Source organism: Oncorhynchus nerka, linkage group LG7 (assembly GCF_034236695.1).
Source record: "Oncorhynchus nerka isolate Pitt River linkage group LG7, Oner_Uvic_2.0, whole genome shotgun sequence".
Lineage (NCBI taxonomy): Eukaryota > Metazoa > Chordata > Actinopteri > Salmoniformes > Salmonidae > Oncorhynchus > Oncorhynchus nerka.
The window spans coordinates 33,372,416-33,392,147 of NC_088402.1; the positions used below are offsets into that span (position 1 = coordinate 33,372,416).

The 19,732-nt window shown below is 43.9% G+C and overlaps 1 protein-coding gene across 1 annotated transcript in view; it reads left to right on the forward strand.

Annotated features, from left to right (window-relative positions):
• LOC115131485 (RNA polymerase II subunit A C-terminal domain phosphatase-like) overlaps window positions 1-19,732 on the forward strand; it is a 134,371-nt gene that overhangs the window by 27,140 nt on the left and 87,499 nt on the right.

A 19,732-nucleotide genomic window follows, 5' to 3' on the forward strand; every position in this document is an offset into this window, starting at 1 on the left:
ACAATTTAAAAAAGATGTATGCATACTGAATGAAGGACCATGAAAATACATTCTGTCATGAACACTACCTTTATTGTGTCTCACAATTCTATAGTCTCCTGACCGGGTTACAGCAGTGCGGTGGGCTCTCTGCGTTGTGTGTTATTCTGAGCTCCTCATATCTGCCATACACAGACAACTATACACACATATAACTACATCAGTGGACCTTTTGATGTTCCATCTCTCTCTTCAAGGAAGGGATTCTGAGAATAAAATCATTTCACATGCGCACACACACACACACACACACACATTGATTATAGTGCTGTTTTTCCTGGTACATCCACTAATGTGTGCAGGCCGTGCACCTCCAGCCTCGAAGCTAGATAATGGTGTTTAGTGACGTCTGATGGCTGCTAATGTGTCGGGACAGACTCCTGGGTCCTCTCCAGCAGCCTTCTCTATTTGTCTCAGTAGGGCTGTCCAGAGTATGCCTGCCTGGAAAAAAAAACAAATCTGTCCATTCTCTGCATGTTCAGAAAATAGAGTAATAGTAATGGCGTGTAACTCTGCCGTGGTTCGTTGGACAAAGCATGAGGAAAACAAATGGCGCTTTTGGATAAATGTGGAAAATAAGGTCTGTGGTAAACACAGGTGTAGAAGATCTTCTACATTTTGTTCTGAGAATCTTCATCAGCTAATGACACTTTGTGAATTTTGAAGAGTTTATGTAATTATAAAATACACAAAGCACATCATTCATAAAGATCTGCTATTGTCTCATAGGACAGAGCATCTCCTAAGCCTGTGTTAACCTCACCCCTTATTTCCTGCGTTTATTCCAAAAGCCTATTAATTCCCCATGGAGATGCCCGAACGAACCTGACGTAACTTATTTCCCGGGTTTATTCCAAAAGCCTATTAATTCCCCATGGAGATGCCCGAACGAACCTGAGGTAACTTATTTCCTGCGTTTATTCCAAAAGCCTATTAATTCCCCATAGAGATGCCCGAACGAACCTGAGGTAACTTATTTCCCGGGTTTTAGGACTACAAGTTGGCGCACTCTGACAATGGATAATAAAGTATTGCTCTTCCTAAGTCACATTTCTCTACCTCTGCGTTGGTGCTTATGTTCGCTGCTCTCTGTCACTCACTGGTCTCGTGTGTTGTAAAGACTGTACTGGTTGCATTGCTAATGATTTTAAATGTATTTTTATTTAACTAGGCAAGAACAAATTCTTATTTACAATAATGGCTTACTGGGGAACAGTGGGTTAACTGCCGTGTTCAGGGGCAGAACGACCATGTCAGCTCAGGGATTCGATCCGGCAACCTTTCTGTTACAGGCCCAACACTCTAACCACTAGGCTACCTACCGCCCCAAATGATGACGGCGCCACAGAGTTTGAATTGATTCTCCAGTCCTCCTACATTTGGCTGGCTGGTAAGAGAAGTTGCTCACACAACACGTTTTAACTGAATGGCCTGTTTAAAACAGTCTGCTTGATGCCTCTACGTCTGTTTTTGAGGTTGAGCTGTGTGGCGTTCAGCCATGCTTATTATTGACCCACACACAGTCAGACAGAAGTAATTTGTATATAAAGGCTAGTTTTTTTATTGATCTGTTCTCATCGGTATTCTGTCCCCTTACACTGGCTGAATGCCTCTAGTCATTTTGTGGACATGTGGCTTTTTAAGTTATTTGGAGAGACGAGGTGAAAGAAATGAGAATCTGATGAATGATGGGCTGAATAAAAACAGGAGCGACGCTCATGATGGAAATCTGTGACGTTGACCTGGGTTTTATTACTGCCATATAGAATATGACTGAAGGCACTTTTATGATACTCTTCTTTTATGAAGTTTCTCTCACTCTGCCCTCTCCCTCTATCCTTCACTCCACCTCTCGCTCTCTCCTCTCCCTCTATCCTTCACTCTACCTCTCGCTCTCTCCTCTCCCTCTATCCTTCACTCCACCTCTCGCTCTCTCCTCTCCCTCTATCCTTCACTCCACCTCTCGCTCTCTCCTCTCCCTCTATCCTTCACTCCACCTCTCGCTCTCTCCTCTCCCTCTATCCTTCACTCCACCTCTCGCTCTCTCCTCTCCCTCTATCCTTCACTCCACCTCTCGCTCTCTCCTCTATCCTTCACTCCACCTCTCGCTCTCTCCTCTATCCTTCACTCCACCTCTCGCTCTCTCCTCTATCCTTCACTCCACCTCTCGCTCTCTCTCCCTCTATCCCCCTGACCTTGACAGTAGCACAGGTCAGACAGCGTGTCACGACAAATGGGTTCCAGTTATGAGTTTGAATCTGTTTCAGATATCACCGTGATTGGTCATGCTATGATTGATGAAGGGCATGTTGTGAACCAGGAGACTGCAGAAAGGGATCATGGCTGTGTCTAGAATAGCACCCTGTTCCCTTTATTGAGTTTGCCTTTAGGTACGTCATTGAGAACACGTTCTCTTTAGAGGGGTACCTTGAGCTCTGGTCAAAAGTAGTGCACTACATAGGGAATAGGGTGCCATTTCGGACACGCATCAAGAGACTGTAGACATTCGCTCGGTCTGTTTATGAGTTCAACTGAAAGATGATGTTTGGCAACCCTGGTCGCCACGGGCTACGGTTCTGCACTTCTGCTGCTGCTGTGTCAGAATCTTACATGAGAAGACCTATCTTTCTTGTCTTTGGTCTTTTTTTAGTTTAGTGTTGAATGGAGTCTCAGGCTGCTCCACAAATAAAATGCCAAAGCAAAACATAAAGCTCTTCTTACTTCTGTATTTTGGATTGGTACCCCTCTGTTTCTGTTTTCCAGTTCCTGTGTAAATCTCCTTTCTGAGAAGGTGCTCCGAAGGGCTGTGTGGGGATGTGGATAACTTGTTTTTTCACAATGTTGCATTACGTCCATGAACCATGAGAGGCCTTCCCATCAAAGTACAATTAGCTCCTTTCTTGCCACATGCTTTTTGCATGTACAGATATCAGGAACAACTAGATGTTTAATGGTATACTATATACTATTTGATGATATACTATGTCCAATATCGTACCATGTTCGTTCATCTCCATGTCTCTGACGTCATTTCAGAAACCTATTGCGAGATCTGAAAACAGCAGTTGGTGGAGGGAACCCCTGAAATATTGAAGAATTAGAGCAGTTTGCTGCTGAGAAGTGGGTCAATTGTCAGTAGAAAGGTGCACCAAGCTCATTGATGGCTACGAAAAGGCATTTGTCTGCGGTCATCTTGGCCAAAGGCTGTGCTACCAAGTACTAGCTCCGGGGCGCCAATTTTGTCATTGACATTTGTGTCTTTTCAAAATGTTTACAATTAAACTTATGTTTACAATAAAGAAAATTGGTTCCGCAATGTTAAATCCAATAAGGTGTGGTGAATTATTTTATTTTTTTTAAAAAAGTCAACCTATTTTAGACTGAGTCCTGCAGGAGTCCCGATTTGAATATCACTCTAGTATATGCCATACAGTTAGTGTTTATAGCAGGTAAATGAGTGGTCAAAAACATCCATATATCAGTAAATCTTGTTGCCCTGTCACTGAGCTACCAGCCATTTTCATTACTGTCAGTAATCTGCCTGCATTAATGTGTTTAAATATTAGTGGTGGCCTGAGGAAAGTCAAACTATTAATGATGAAGTCAAATCTTACCTGATTTGACTGGCCTTGATGTTGCCAGGGAAGCGTGTTAGTGATCGATTACTACCGCCAAACCGAGAGGAGGAGAGTTTTATTAAATCTGTTCTCGGCAGCATATGGCATCGGGTCTGTCAGACAGGCTGAGGAATGGGCTCACTAATGTGGTGATCACTGATCTACAGGACGCTCCTACGGAGAGACAGGTACTGAGCTCCCATGGAAATGGAGAAAGAGTAATAGGTCTATCCATCTTACACCATCTATCGTTCCTGGAACAGGGAAGACGGCCGAGAAGCAGGGCTTGGTTACATGTAACATACAAAACAAATGTATGTGCTAAGGATGTTCAGGTTAATTTGCAATTAATTTACTTCTGTCTGTGTGAGACAGGCTAACTCCCACATGTGTGACTTGAGTGGAATAAAATATCCCCCCTACATCAAGCATTCTGGGGCTTTTTGCTACTTTGGCGGTCGCCTAAAGGTTTTTTCATGGTAATCGATTCCATGGCGGCATTAAAACAATTGAATGGTCATTCAAGAGGTTCAGACCTGCCGTTGATTTTTCTATTGTGACTCAAAGGCCAGTCTTATCTGCTCACAAACCTCCGTTATCACTGTAGATGGAGTGCTGTGATTTGCTGTGTGATGGACTATGAACAGGAAGGAATGTGGGTATTGTTTCCTAAAGACCAGCGGTGTTGTTGTGTAAATGTGACATTTTGGATGGTAGGACTTAAAGCTCAGAGGGCTTTAGAAGCCAAACGCCAGAATTGTAGCAGGCAGACATTCTCCCAAACCGTAGCTGCATTATACGGTATATTTTTCAGTCCCTCCAGGATTCTGCTATTGCATAATTCAATGTAAAATCAACCAATCCACACACATTATGCGAGAGCTCGCAATTTTGACCAATCACCGCACTCTTACCGCATAAAATAGTCCAATCAAAAGAGGATTTGCAATTTTGAGCACTGTTACCGTGGGAAACCGCCCAATCAAACCACATAAGAGCAAAAGTTATTTCCCCAGGTGTCAGCATGTGAAGCTGAAATTTGATGACGGGCAGAACAATGAACAGGAATCCATCTCATTTACCAACAGTTGTCATAGCTGAAGACCGTGCAAAACTATTTCCAAATGTTTTACATCAGAGATGTGCAATTTGGAAGGGGGTGGGGTCCACAAAAAAGATGAACTCATCTTGAGGGGCTGCAGTGGTTCGCGGCTCTGCAATTCTACACATTTTGTCATGGATCGGAGAAGTCTTTGCAATTGTGCAACTAATTATCTGCAATTCTACACATTTTTCTATATGGAGGAGGGAGAGCAATATTTGCAGTTTTTAATATGACATCTGAGTGAGATTGTTGGTAATTTAACAATGATTACTACAAATTTAGTAATCATTGACATTGTTAATTGACATAAGGAGGGAAACTGCTAATGCACAACCACATTTAGAAATTGCACCTTTTGTATTCTACTATTGTAACTCTGAGCAGTAAGTTGTTTTCTCGTGTGTTTTTCACCTTTATTTAACCAGGTAGGCCAGTTGAGAACAAGTTCTCATTTACAACTGCGACCTGGCCAAGATAAAGCAAAGCAGTGGGACCAAAACAACAACCCAGAGTTACACATGGAATAAACAAACGTACAGTCAATAACACAATAGAAAAATCTATGTACAAGTGTGTGCAAATGGAGCAAGATTAGGGAGGTAAGGCAATAAATAGGCCATAGTGGCGAAATAATTACAATTCAGCAATTAAACACTGGAGTGATAGATGTGCAGAAGATGATGTGCAAATAGTTCAGACCCCGACTGAGTTTGTAAATTGATCCGCGTGCCTACAAAAGGGGGGCTGCCAGTTGCCCATCTCTATTTTACATGAAAGTGGGGGTGAATTGTTGTGCAGGAACACAAGAGAAACTTTGAATCCGAAAAGAATGTTCAAAGAATGTCCGCACAGCCACCGCAGCAGTGGAAGTCGGCAGATAACCATAGCCAAAGCGATAGCAGGGACATCTGTGGTAGTGATGTGCAGTTTGCAAACGATTCATTCTTTTTGAACAACTATTTTTATCGATTCGAGAATAATCATTATCCTTTTTTGTTTGAGCTGCTGGCCGCAATGAATCAATAAATCACAATGAAGGATTGAGCCACTCTACTCCGGCTGAGCGCAGTGGCTTCAGAGACATTTTGCTGGACCCCAGGAAGAGTAGCTTCTGCTTTGGCAGCTAATGGGGATCCATAATAAATACAAAACTCTCTATCATATATGCGTGCTAGAAAATTGATCATGCCGCAGACAGCATCAAGGCATATTCTGCTTAAAATCGTACTAGAACTGAGCACACGACTTTTTATTGCTTTATATGAAATGAACAACATTTTTTAAATGTAAAACAGCTGCAGAATCAAGCATTCTTTGCAGCATATATCAGCCCAAAAAACATGTACAAATCCTGGAGGTATGATTTTTGTGCTTGCGTGTGTGTGTCATAAAGAACATATGGCTTAACTAACAATCTATTCAAAGGCGCCTCGAATCTCAGTCCAATGCTTATTCTGTCCCCTGTGTTTTAGCTGTGTATTTATTCTGCTCTGTATTAGATTGGTGTCCCTTAGGAGGTGCTCTGTGTAGGAAGTGTCTTTCTTGGTTCACTGGTACTCCATTTTCTTTCAGCAATATTTTTTACAACTGGATTTCACAATAGAAAATAATGGATTTATTGTGAAGGTGTAGGCTATATTACATGGATTTATTAGACTTTTTAAAATGGCTTGTAGCCAGGAGATGCTAAATGTGTTTATGTTAATTCACGGTCAATTACCATGAGACCGACTATTTATTTGCTTGACAATCACTGGCTGACAACATTTCGTGACCGCCACAGCCCTATGTCCAATCAACTGAATTTACCACAAGTGGACTCCAATCAAGTTGTAGAAACATCTCAAGGATGATCAATGGAAGCTGGATGCACCTGAGTTTAATTTCGAGTCTCCTAGCAAAGGGTCTGAATTTTTTTTTGACACGTTTGCAAACATTTCTAAAAACCTGTGTTCTCTTTGTCATTATGGGGTATTGTGTGTAGATTGCTGACAATATATATATTTTTACGCATTTCGAATAGGGCTGTAACAAAATGTGGGAAAAGTCAAGGGGTCTGAGTACTTTCCGAATGCGCTGTATACAGGGTATAGGGAGCAATTTGTGACGCACACTGAGTCTTCTCTGTCAGGTAGGCTGGCTGCTGACTCACATTTTAAAACGTCAGGGCTGGTTCCATCCCTGGATGTCTCAGTTTACGAGAAGCAGACAAAATGGATCCGGTTGCATGATGGTGTGTTGTATGCCAACTGGGTGACCTTTACTTTAGAACTCATGCAGCCTTGTTAGCACTATGATTAGCGAGGCTTTAGCATTCTGCCATAAACCCCTGCTAGCAGTTATGCCGTCATCTGCTTTAGCCGATCTATCTGGAGTAGGTGAACTTAGCTTTATGTTCTTTAACCATTCAGCCTTGTTGGCCTCTTAGCGGTTTAGTTATCCGGCCCTTTAACATTACTCCACCATTTCATTGTCCTTGTGGTTTGTGTCCGCCCTGAGATTGGAAGGATGGGAGTTCGATCCCCGGCTCGAGTCATACCAAAGACTATAAAAATGGGTTCCGGTGTGTCGCTGCTTAGCATTCAAGAGATCTATTTGTGTTAAGGCCCAGCGATAGACTGGCATCCTGTCCAGGGGGTGTGCTTGTACATCAAGCTGCCTCACGCTACAGAAACAGGAGATAGGCTCCTGCTCCAGTAAGTCATTCCGACTTGCGCAACCCAAGGCTCATGCAAGACTACTTACCATAGGACACTGATTGGACCTCCCGGCCTTTAAAACTCCTATAACCCGGTTGGCGTTGTGTACCTGATCAATCCTACACTGCCTGCAGTCATCTGATCTGATAGGGTGTTTACTGGCATGTAGTCGTGGCTGATGTGTCAGTAAAACCTGGGGACAGACAGGATTCATCCCCCAGTATCTCTAATTGGATCAGGAGGTATTCTGCTGAGATGTAAACATCTCACCAGTACGTGATGTCTCCGTGTCCTCGGAAGCTCTTGGGTTGAGTTCTAATTTGATTTGACTGGCTACAGCAGCACGATTTAAAATACTATTTGAACCCAGGTACTTTTCCTCTGACTAATTAGAACTGTTCTGGACTGAGTTGCAGTATATCCTATGTTTTCATCCAGTCAGCCATGTCACTTGGCACATCTTGTACTAATGAATGCTAATGATATGTCTTTAAGGCCAGAGTTTCCCCTTTGACTTACTGAGTGTTCAGTCCCTCTTGACTCCCCCAGGAGAATTGACTATTACTGGTCGCATCACATCAATGGTGAGTCAAGCTGCTCATTAGTCTATGTGTAATGAGGGATACAGTTGAAGTCGGAAGTTTACGTACATCTTAGCCAAATACATTTAAGCTCAGTTTTTCACAATTCTTGACATTTAATTCTAGTAAAATTCCCTGTCGTATGTCAGTTAGGATCACCACTTTATTTTAAGAATGTGAAATGTAGAGATTTATTTCAGCTTTTATTTATTTCATCACATTCCCAGTGGGTCAGCAGTTTACATACACTCAATTAGTATTTGGTAGCATTGCCTTTAAATTGTTTAACTTGGGTCAAACATTTCAGGTAGCCTTCCACAAGCTTCCCACAATAAGTTAGGTGAATTTTGGCCCATTCCTCCTGACAGAGCTGGTGTAACTGAGTCAGGTTTGGCGGCCTCCTTGCTTGCACACACTTTTTCAGTTATGCCCACAAATGTTTTATAGGATTGAGATCAGGGCTTTGTGATGGCCACTCCAATACCTTGACTGTGTTGTTCTTAAGCCAGTTTTGCCACAACTTTGGAAGTATGCTTGGGGTCATTGTCCATTTGGAAGACCCATTTGCGACCAAGCTTTAACTTCCTGACTGATGTCTTGAGATGTTGCTTCAATATATCCACATAATTTTCCTACATCATGATGCCATCTAATTTGTGAAGTGCACCAGTCCCTCCTGCAGCAAAGCACCCCCACAACATGATGCTGCCACTCCCGGGCTTCATGGTTAGGATGGTGTTCTTATGCTTGCAAGCCTCCCCCTTTTCCCTCCAAACATAACGATGGTCATTATGGCCAAACCGTTCCATTTTTCTCCAAAAAGTACGATCTTTGTGCAGTTGCAAACCGTAGTCTGGATTTTTTCAAGGCGGTTTTGGAACAGTGGCTTCTTCCTTGCTGAGCGGCCTTTCAGGTTATGTCGATTTAGGACTCGTTTTACTGTGGATATAGATACTTTTGTACCTGTTTCCTCCAGCATCTTCACAAGGTCCTTTGCTGTTGTTCTGCGATTGATTTGCATTTTTCGCACAAAAGTACGTTTATCTCTAGGAGACAGAACACGTCTCCTTCCTGAGCGGTATGACTGCTGCGTGGTCCCATGGTGTTTATACTTGCGTACTATTGTTTGTACAGATCAACGTGGTACCTTCAGGCGTGTGGAAATTGCTCCCAAGGATGAACCAGACTTGTGGAGGTCTACAATTTTTTTTCTGAGGTCTTGGCTGATTTCTTTTGATTTTCATATGATGTCAAGCAATGAGTTTGAAGGTAGGCCTTGAAATACATCCACAGGTACACCTCCAATTGACTGAAATTATGTCAATTAGCCCATCAGACGCTTCTAAAGCCATGACGTCGTTTTCTGGAATTTTCCAAGCTGTTTAAAGGCAGTCAACTTAGCGTATGTAAACTTCTGACCCACTGGAATTGTGCTACAGTGAATTATAAGTGACAATTGTTGTAAAAATTACTTGTCATGCACAAAGTAGATGTCCTAACTAGAGGTCAACCAATGAATCGGAATGGCCGATTTAATTAGGGCCGATTTCAAGTTTTCATAACAATCGGAAATTAGCATTTTTGGGCGGCAATTTTTTTTTTTACACCTTTACTTAATCTTTACTTAACTAGGCAAGTCAGTTAAGAACACATTCTTATTTTCAATGACGGCCTCGGAATGGTGGGTTAACTGCCTCGTTCAGGGTCAGAACGACAGATTTTCACCTTGTCAGCTCGGGGGAACCAATCTTGAAACCTTACAGTTAACTAGTCCAACGCAATAATGACCTGCCTCTCTCTCGTTGCACTCCACAAGGAGACTGCCTGTTACGCGAATGCAGTAAGCCAAGGTAAGTTGCTAGCTAGCATTAAATCTATCTTATAAAAAACAATCAATCATAATCACTAGTTAACTACACATGGTTGATGATATTACTAGAAATTATCTAGCGTTGCATATAATCTGACTGAGCATCTAATTAAGCATCTAAGAGCATCAAGTATCTAAGTATCTGACTGAGCGGTGGTAGGCAGAAGCAGGCGTGTAAACATTCATTCAAACAGCCGAAGTGTAACCGAAGTGAAATGTCTGGCTAGTTAGCGTGCGCTAATAGCGTTTCAAACTGCACTCGCTCTGAGCCTTGGTGGTTGTTTCCCTTGCTCTGCATGGGTAACGCTGCATTGTTGTGGTGGCTGTTGTCGTTGTGTTGCTGGTTCGAGCCCAGGGAGGAGCGAGGAGAGGGACAGAAGCTATACTGTTACACTGGCAATACTAAAGTGACTATAAGAATCCAATAGTCAAAGGTTAATGAAATACAAATGGTATAGAGGGAAATAGTCCTATAATTCCTATAATAACTACAACCTAAAACTTCTTACCTGGGAATATGGAAGACTCATGTTAAAAGGAACCACCAGCTTTCATATGTTCTCATGTTCTGAGCAAGGAACTTAAACATTAGCACATATTACACTTTTACTTTCTTCTCCAACACTTTGTTTTTGCATTATTTTATCCAAATTGAACATGTTTAATTATTTACTTGAGGCTAAATTGATTTTATTGATGTATTATTTGAAGTTAAAATAAGTGTTCATTCATTATTGTTGTAATTGTCATTATTACAAATATATATTTTTTACATCGGCCTATTAATCTGTATCTGCTTTTTTGGTCCTCCAATAATCGGTATCGGCAGCTTTGAAAAATCATAATCGGTCGACCTCTAGTCCTAACCGACTTGCCAAAACTATAGTTTGTTAACAAGAAATTTGTGGAGTGGTTGAAAAACAAGTGTTTGTAAACTTCCGACTTCAACTGTATGTCTGAGTGTCTGTCTGAGACTGACTGATGAGCCAGGTAACGCTGTCTGTCTGAGACTGACTGATGAGCCAGGTAACGCTGTCTGTCTGAGACTGACTGATGAGCCAGGTAACGCTGTCTGTCTGAGACTGACTGATGAGCCAGGTAACGCTGTCTGTCTGAGACTGACTGATGAGCCAGGTAACGCTGTCTGTCTGAGACTGACTGATGAGCCAGGTAACGCTGTCTGTCTGAGACTGAGGAACAAGTGTTTGGTTTGAGTGTCTCCTCCCTTATCAGCTGTGTTCCAGGTCTCTGTCTGCTTCTCGCCTTTCACACCTCAGTACAAATTAGACAGATACGACTGCGCCTTCCTGTGATAAGCATCAGACAGACACAGCCTTGCCCACCCGGTGTAATCACGGCCCACCCTCCCGGTAATGACCACCACTGTATAGTATTCTCTCTGATCTGGAGGAAAGGGAAAATTTAAGCCACAATCCACTTTTCCCCTCGTCTATGCATTTTGTTCCCCTTCCATCTTCTTCACGCAACAAAAATCTTTCCGATTGTCTTGAATAAATCATGAAAGGGAGAGCCAGACAGCCGAAGGGTGTAAATCTGCTCCGCTCCCAACAGCCTAACTTTCAGACTGTGTGCCGCGACTGATCAACATTAATCAACAACGCTACAAAGATTGATATTCGCAATGGCTGACTACTCAAAGTTTGCTCAGGGATTTCTGTTGTGATCTGAATTGAGATTATTCAACCCCCTCCATTTTAGTCGTAGACTACAACAAAAAAGGCTAGAACCTATTGAAGGAGTAGTTCACTATTTTACAACATGTTTGATGATTCCTCACCCTGAAAGTAGTCTATGGGTCAGGAGAAATTGCAATCCATGGCTTGGTTTTTCTTAAAACAGCCACAACAAACTTCAGCTAACTATAGCCACCGCTAGCTAAAACTCAATGGTAATGATGAGGGCATTTTTTTATTGCCAAAATCACCTTTAAGAAACATCCAAACCATATATGGTGTTGATTTTGCTCATGGGGGATCATGACCCAATCCCTTCCATTGATTCTTAGCTAGTGGTGGCTAAAGTTAGCTGAAGATTGTAGTGTCTGTTCACATAAAGCCAAACTATGGATTACAATTTATCCTGGCCCATAGCCTACTTTCAGGGTGAAGAACCTGACATGTTGTAAAATAGTGGTCTACTCCTTTAAGGTATATATTTCAGTGTTGAAGGTGGTCTAAGCATAGGGCAGGCTATGTCTTTTTGATTCATCTTGAACTTATACCATGATTGCACAGTATCATGACAGCTGAATGTACACTAATGTTGTGGATGTGCAGTAGTTACTAGCTACATTACAGACATAACAAAATGATTACAGTTCTCCTAATGGTCTCTTATCGAGGTAGGGGGCTCCATTCACACATCACTGGGTTCTCACTATACCCTGTTTACACTGCTGCATTTCTCTACATTTATTTCATCAGAGCTTTATTACAAGACCTGGATAGTTAATGTTATGCCTAGCCAGTATTGCCAATTTGTTTCGGATTCTCATCAAAGAGCTGATGTCTTGATAACATATATTTGAATAATTTCCTGATTTTAATGTAGTTTCATCATGTAAGCCTGTTACTTGTGTTAAGTTATAATGGCAATGATCAAAAGCATGATGTCTAGATATGTAAATTGCATGAGTGCAATGACAAACAAACGTGGTGACCTTTGAAGAGATACTTTGGGATTTTGACAATGTCTCAGTATGCGTTCAGTATGAAAAGTTGGGAGGTAGTTTCGTGAGCCAATGCTAACTAGCGTCAGCTCAATGACAGGAAGTCGATGATAACAACTAGCACGCTAGCCGTTACCATAGACTTCCAGTCATTGTACTAACGCGAGTTAGAATTTGCGCTAACACTAGTTAGCAACTTCCTTCCTTAAGATGTGGTTGTAAAGTAGCTTAAGGCCAGTGAGGATGCTAAGAGACTTCGTTGAGACCTAATAGCACATCAACATCTAGTAGAACTCCTCAGTCACCATGGTGACTCATGCTCACCCAATGATCTCTCAACACGCTCCAGGTTATTGATCACATAGTGACCAGATCAGTGGGGTCCGACCCTAGTGGACAGCCGTCTGACCTCTGTCTGACCTGAATGAGAAAGAATACGGTCGCTACTTCACAACCAGATATAACCCAACGAAGGCTAGATGCTAAGATGGTTTGCTATTAGCAACAATAGGTTTAAATGGAGAAATGATTTTACACTGCTGCAGTGCTACGGGAGGGGAATGGACATGACACAGCTCTTTCTTATCTTTGATTGATAGAATCACATTATGGTTGAAATTAACCAGCTCGTCCATGCTCTCTGTAATGAATGCTCTACCAAAATGCTTTCTGTGTATGTTTTTCGGAGGAGAACTCATTTTGTCGGTGTGAATCTGTCGGATGTTTGATTACACAACCAGACTTGACAATGATTCTTTAGAGTCTGTCCTTGTTTCAGTGGATGGCCAACTCCTCTTTTCAGCTTTCAGCTCTCGCCTCTTCAAACCAGCACAAAAGCCCAGCATGACTAAGAGAAGAGCCAGCCTTGTGAAAAATAAATGGAAAAACATGACCAGTGCTCAGAATGCCGTGTCCCCGAAAAAACCGACACATCATCTGGCTCCAAGCGAATGAGAAGCCTTTATCTTTGAGATTAGTCTCATTGTATCTCCTCTCAGTACAGAACAGAAGGGAACGGGGCAGTCAAGGAATGTCTCCCTCGGAGTTGGTTGTAAATGAGATGAGCCATTGTGTCTCTGCCTTCACAGGATAGAGACAGATAAGCTTTGGAGATTGGCCTACTGTCTTCCGCAGACGACAAGAACTGAGCCCCGTGCTTCCCCTCGCCTCCTCTCTTCTCACCGTCCCCTCTTTTCCACTCTACCACCCGAATAGGAGGCTGCCAGAAGAAGACATCAATGTATCACATTTGACAAGGGCCAGTGGGGGATACAAATAATTCATTATTCAGCATGGATCATCCAAGATTTCCATGTTTCTACAATGGGAAGAAAAAGCTTTTTGTCTGTGAAATTGTGTTGTTTTTAGCTTTCTGAGTAATCTCAGTAATCAGACATAATGAATGCCTGTGAGTGGCTCTCCCTCCCCTTCCTGGTTGGCTTTGTCCCAGCCGGACTAGGTTCAGATTGTTTCAGCATTGGGCTGTGTTCTGAGTTCCGGCCTAGGGACCAAGCCAGGCTGTACCAATCAGCCTATGCCAGCCAACCAACCAGTCAGACAGGCAGTGGGAACATCTCGATCAGTCGGGGTGCCTCTGACTGAAACAGATCCCAGGTTGTGGGTGGGGAATCATAGCAAAGCAGAAGTTTCCCATCACCTTGAGAAAAATGGCAGACGATCCATAGACCAGTCGCCTGCCTGTGATGGTGGTGATGAAGAGTTTGAGGCTCTGTTCATTTGGTTTATTTGCCTGCATGCAAACAGGCTGATTTAGTTTTATTTCGATGCTGGTCTAAAGCCTCCCTCTGAACTGACCAAGCTGCCGGGGCCAGATAAGAGAGGCTGCTATTCGATGTGTAACGCCAAAGGCTCTTTAATCAATGGGTGTCTTTTTAATATGTAGTTGTGGCGTCAACTGTCCTATGCTTGGCCATGCAGTAATGTGGAGAGGATTGCCTTGCAACTGAAGAGCAAGATGTGTTTCTCCATTTCGAGAGCTTAGTCAAGAAGTTATACATTTGACATCTTCTTCACTGTTGGGTTTATAACTAGCAAAGAAATAGTCTATGGAAAAAGTTTACTGATTTTACAAGACACCAACCAACCCTCCTATACACCTTGTCTTATTACATCCCAACATCAATATTTTCCAATCAGTTTCCAGTCTCTAAAAGGACAAATACAGCCATGACAGTCTCTCATGTTGACCCTTAACATCAAGCAGACAGACTTCACAGTGGATTAGAGTCGAGCCGATGCTAAAATACCACACCGCTGCATGTCTCGCCCCATAATCCTTTGTGTCTGATCAGATTGAGGTGATGGTGTTTGCTTCACTGCTTGCTTTGTTCCTAACTCATTCTGACCTTTTTCCTTGTTCCACATCAGAAATCAGATGTCCTTTTTTAGGACTGACTGATGTGTGTTCAGGAGTAGATTTGTAGAGGTTTCACTTCCAATCATTTTAATCTGTTTCCTTGTAGGTGTTGGCTACAATGTCAACAACTACAGACCAGTATCCCTTCTTTCTTTTCTCTCCAAAACTCTTGAACGTGCCGTCCTTGGCCAGCTCTCCCGCTATCTCTCTCAGAATGACCTTCTTGATCCAAATCAGTCAGGTTTCAAGACTAGTCATTCAACTGAGACTGCTCTTCTCTGTATCACGGAGGCGCTCCGCACTGCTAAAGCTAACTCTCTCTCCTCTGCTCTCATCCTTCTAGACCTATCGGCTGCCTTCGATACTGTGAACCATCAGATCCTCCTCTCCACCCTCTCCGAGTTGGGCATCTCCGGCGCGGCCCACGCTTGGATTGCGTCCTACCTGACAGGTCGCTCCTACCAGGTGGCGTGGCGAGAATCCGTCTCCACACCACGTGCTCTCACCACTGGTGTCCCCCAGGGCTCTGTTCTAGGCCCTCTCCTATTCTCGCTATACACCAAGTCACTTGGCTCTGTCATAACCTCACATGGTCTCTCCTATCATTGCTATGCAGACGACACACAATTAATCTTCTCCTTTCCCCCTTCTGATGACCAGGTGGCGAATCGCATCTCTGCATGTCTGGCAGACATATCCGTGTGGATGACGGATCACCACCTCAAGCTGAACCTCGGCAAGACGGAACTGCTCTTCCTCCCGGGGAAGGACTGCCCGTTCCATGATCTCGCCATCACGGTTGACAACTCCATTGTGTCCTCCTCCCAGAGCGCTAAGAACCTTGGCGTGATCCTGGACAACACCCTGTCGTTCTCAACTAACATCAAGGCGGTGGCCCGTTCCTGTAGGTTCATGCTCTACAACATCCGCAGAGTACGACCCTGCCTCACACAGGAAGCGCGCAGGTCCTAATCCAGGCACTTGTCATCTCCCGTCTGGATTACTGCAACTCGCTGTTGGCTGGGCTCCCTGCCTGTGCCATTAAACCCCTACAACTCATCCAGAACGCCGCAGCCCGTCTGGTGTTCAACCTTCCCAAGTTCTCTCCACGTCACCCCGCTCCTCCGCTCCCTCCACTGGCTTCCAGTTGAAGCTCGCATCCGCTACAAGACCATGGTGCTTGCCTACGGAGCTGTGAGGGGAACGGCACCTCAGTACCTCCAGGCTCTGATCAGGCCCTACACCCAAACAAGGGCACTGCGTTCATCCACCTCTGGCCTGCTCGCCTCCCTACCACTGAGGAAGTACAGTTCCCGCTCAGCCCAGTCAAAACTGTTCGCTGCTCTGGCCCCCCAATGGTGGAACAAACTCCCTCACGACGCCAGGACAGCGGAGTCAATCACCACCTTCCGGAGACACCTGAAACCCCACCTCTTTAAGGAATACCTAGGATAGGATAAAGTAATCCCTCTCACCCCCCCTCCCCCTGAAAAGATTTAGATGCACTACTGTTCCACTGGAGGTCATAAGGTGAATGCACCAATTTGTAAGTCGCTCTGGATAAGAGCGTCTGCTAAATGACTTAAATGTAAATGTAAATGTTCTCCGCCTTCTATTGTGTGTGCTGCAGAGAGTTTAAGCACAGATGGAACAATGAGAGATATTTCACTGGATGTATAAAGGTGAAGCATCCTCTTGGCGTTTCCACTCACTACCAAATATGGTAGTGAGAGGAAGCCCACTGGCGGGCAGTGGGAGCTGATGGAACGAGATGGATTTAGCCGACATTCTGCTCATCTATGAAACATTTGCTCTCAATACAGTTATATGTATAATTTGCTATGAACAGAGTGGACTAAGTTTTTGTGGACTTTACCCGTTGCAAAAGTTATGAAAAATTGCGCTGTGTAGGAGTGCGAAGGTGAATTGAGTTATTGGACACATGCACTTCACAGAATAGGCGGTACTTAATGGAAATATGCAGACGCATGCTAGAATGCGCCAATAGGCAGAGCCAAGCACGCGCTCGCTAGATCCTATCTCCCTGCTTGTTCTGCCCACGATGAGTCCTTTGTTCTCATTAGACCACTGCCTGTCATTTCCATCTTGGTTTAGTTATAACTCTTTGGTATAAGTATTTCTCTCTGATGACGTGTTGATATCGCTGTCCAAGGTGCTGAAGCTGGCCATACAGGGCCGGCTGTCCTCTCACAGACTACCAACCTCACACCAGTCTGAGTTATGTTTGGTTTGTACTGTCACTTGCCGTCAGTGATCAGTAAATTTACAAAAGTCCCTGGGCCATTCCAGGCCCCTCCATCACCAGGGGAGCGATGCCGACATCGGTCCCAAAACCTGGAACCAGGAATATTCTCTCTGATCAGTTCCTCGTGTACACAGTCCTTGGCAAACTGACAGCAACACTAACAGTCACTCAACTGTCTGTCCGGGCAACATACTAGGAGGTGGGACTGTTTGGAGCTGTTACTTGTGAGGAGGGAGAGGAGATGGGCATGGAAAGATGGCCCCTTTCTACTTTCTATACTGAGATGTGCATATTGGTATCTGTTTTAGTAGGTGTTAGATGTCAAGTGAATTAATCCTTGTCGGTTACATCTTCCTTTTCAGTTTCTGCAACTTATCATTTTCGCATAAACACCATATTTTGAGGTTTTATCTTATGTTGCAGTCCTAGCTTAACGTATAGTACTGCAGCTACTTTCTTATTTCTCTTGGTTAAATGGAGAAAATAAGTTGTCCTGTCCTTTGCTGTTCATCTGTGCCTCTTAACAAAATCCCATCAGGCAGCGAGGCAGAGTTACATGCCCTTTAATTTGAGGTATTTATGTATCTCTGCACCTGAGAGTCCCTGTGAGGGTTGGACTGGAAGCTAAGAGCAGACCGACAAGACGATACTGAGCTGCTTTGAAGATTTTAACTTCCTTCTGGGGTAATTGCTCCGATCAGGATTGGACTGGCTCCAGGCTGCTCTTGGCTGTGTTACAGAGGAAGCATACGGCCTTTGATCTGACCCTGACCTCGAGGAGCACAGTGAGAGGACTGCTGGAGAGAGAAGTGGCAGTGGAGGTCTCTGTCAGAGAGGCTCAGCTGCAGCGTGGGTGTCTGTCACCTCACTAGTCTCACTCTACCCCAGGTACATTTTCTTCTTCTCTTCTTTCCCCGGTTGTTGTGACTGACAGGTGGTAGTTAAAACTTTCCTGAGTTTGGGGAAGTGGACAGTGAAATCTATTAAGCGCCCTTGTAGTATCTAGTGTGATGCCCCTGCTGGGAGAAGCTCTTTCTTTCTGTGTCATTTGGGAGTGAACTATAGGAGCTAAACAGAGAGACTGTGGGAAATTGTTTTAATGAGTTTACGCTGCATGAAAGAGTTTGATTATCTACGATAATTGACTAAGCTGGCAACCGTTTTGTTATTTGCTCCCAGTATTTAGTGTTTTTCTATCGATACTCTTCTCCAACACTACATTTGGGCTCTTCCCCTGCTCACCTCAAGCAACCAATCATCTGGGCGGCCAGTAAAGGTTGTATAATCCCCTCAATGAAGTATGTTGATGTGTACATTTCCCTTTAGACTGCTCAGGGCAGAATCTCACTCTCTCCAATAACCTAGAGCAAACAGCCGTGGGCCAGGAAGTTGAGCTCTGATCGACTGACCCTCTGAATTCTCCTTGGCCAGTGTCAGTCAATCAACCTCTACCCAGTCTGTCTATCCACCTTACTCTGTCTGTAGGATAGTTCAACCTACCTCTACCCAGTCTGTCTATCCACCTTACTCTGTCTGTAGGAGAGTTCAATCAACCTCTACCTAGTCTGTCTATCCACCTTACTCTGTCTGTAGGAGAGTTCAATCAACCTCTACCTAGTCTGTCTATCCACCTTACTCTGTCTGTAGGAGAGTTCAATCTACCTCTACCCAGTCTGTCTATCCACCTTACTCTGTCTGTAGGAGAGTGCAATCTACCTCTACCTAGTCTGTCTATCCACCTTACTCTGTCTGTAGGAGAGTTCAATCAACCTCTACCCAGTCTGTCTATCCACCTTACTCTGTCTGTAGGAGAGTTCAATCAACATCTACCTAGTCTGTCTATCCACCTTACTCTGTCTGTAGGAGAGTTCAATCAACCTCTACCCAGTCTGTCTATCCACCTTACTCTCTGTAGGAGAGTTCAATCTACCTCTACCCAGTCTGTCTATCCACCTTACTCTGTCTGTAGGAGAGTTCAATCTACCTCTACCTAGTCTGTCTATCCACCTTACTCTGTCTGTAGGAGAGTTCAATCAACCTCTACCCAGTCTGTCTATCCACCTTACTCTGTCAATGTCTGTCTATCCACCTTACTCTGTAGGAGAGTTCAATCTACCTCTACCCAGTCTGTCTATCCACCTTACTCTGTCTGTAGGAGGGTTCAACCAACCTCTACCCAGTCTGTCTATCCACCTTACTCTGTAGGAGAGTTCAATCTACCTCTACCCAGTCTGTCTATCCACCTTACTCTGTAGGAGAGTGCAATCTACCTCTACCTAGTCTGTCTATCCACCTTACTCTCTGTAGGAGGGTTCAATCAACCTCTACCCAGTCTGTCTATCCACCTTACTCTGTCTGTAGGAGAGTTCAATCTACCTCTACCCAGTCTGTCTATCCACCTTACTCTGTCTGTAGGAGAGTGCAATCTACCTCTACCTAGTCTGTCTATCCACCTTACTCTGTCTGTAGGAGAGTTCAATCAACCTCTA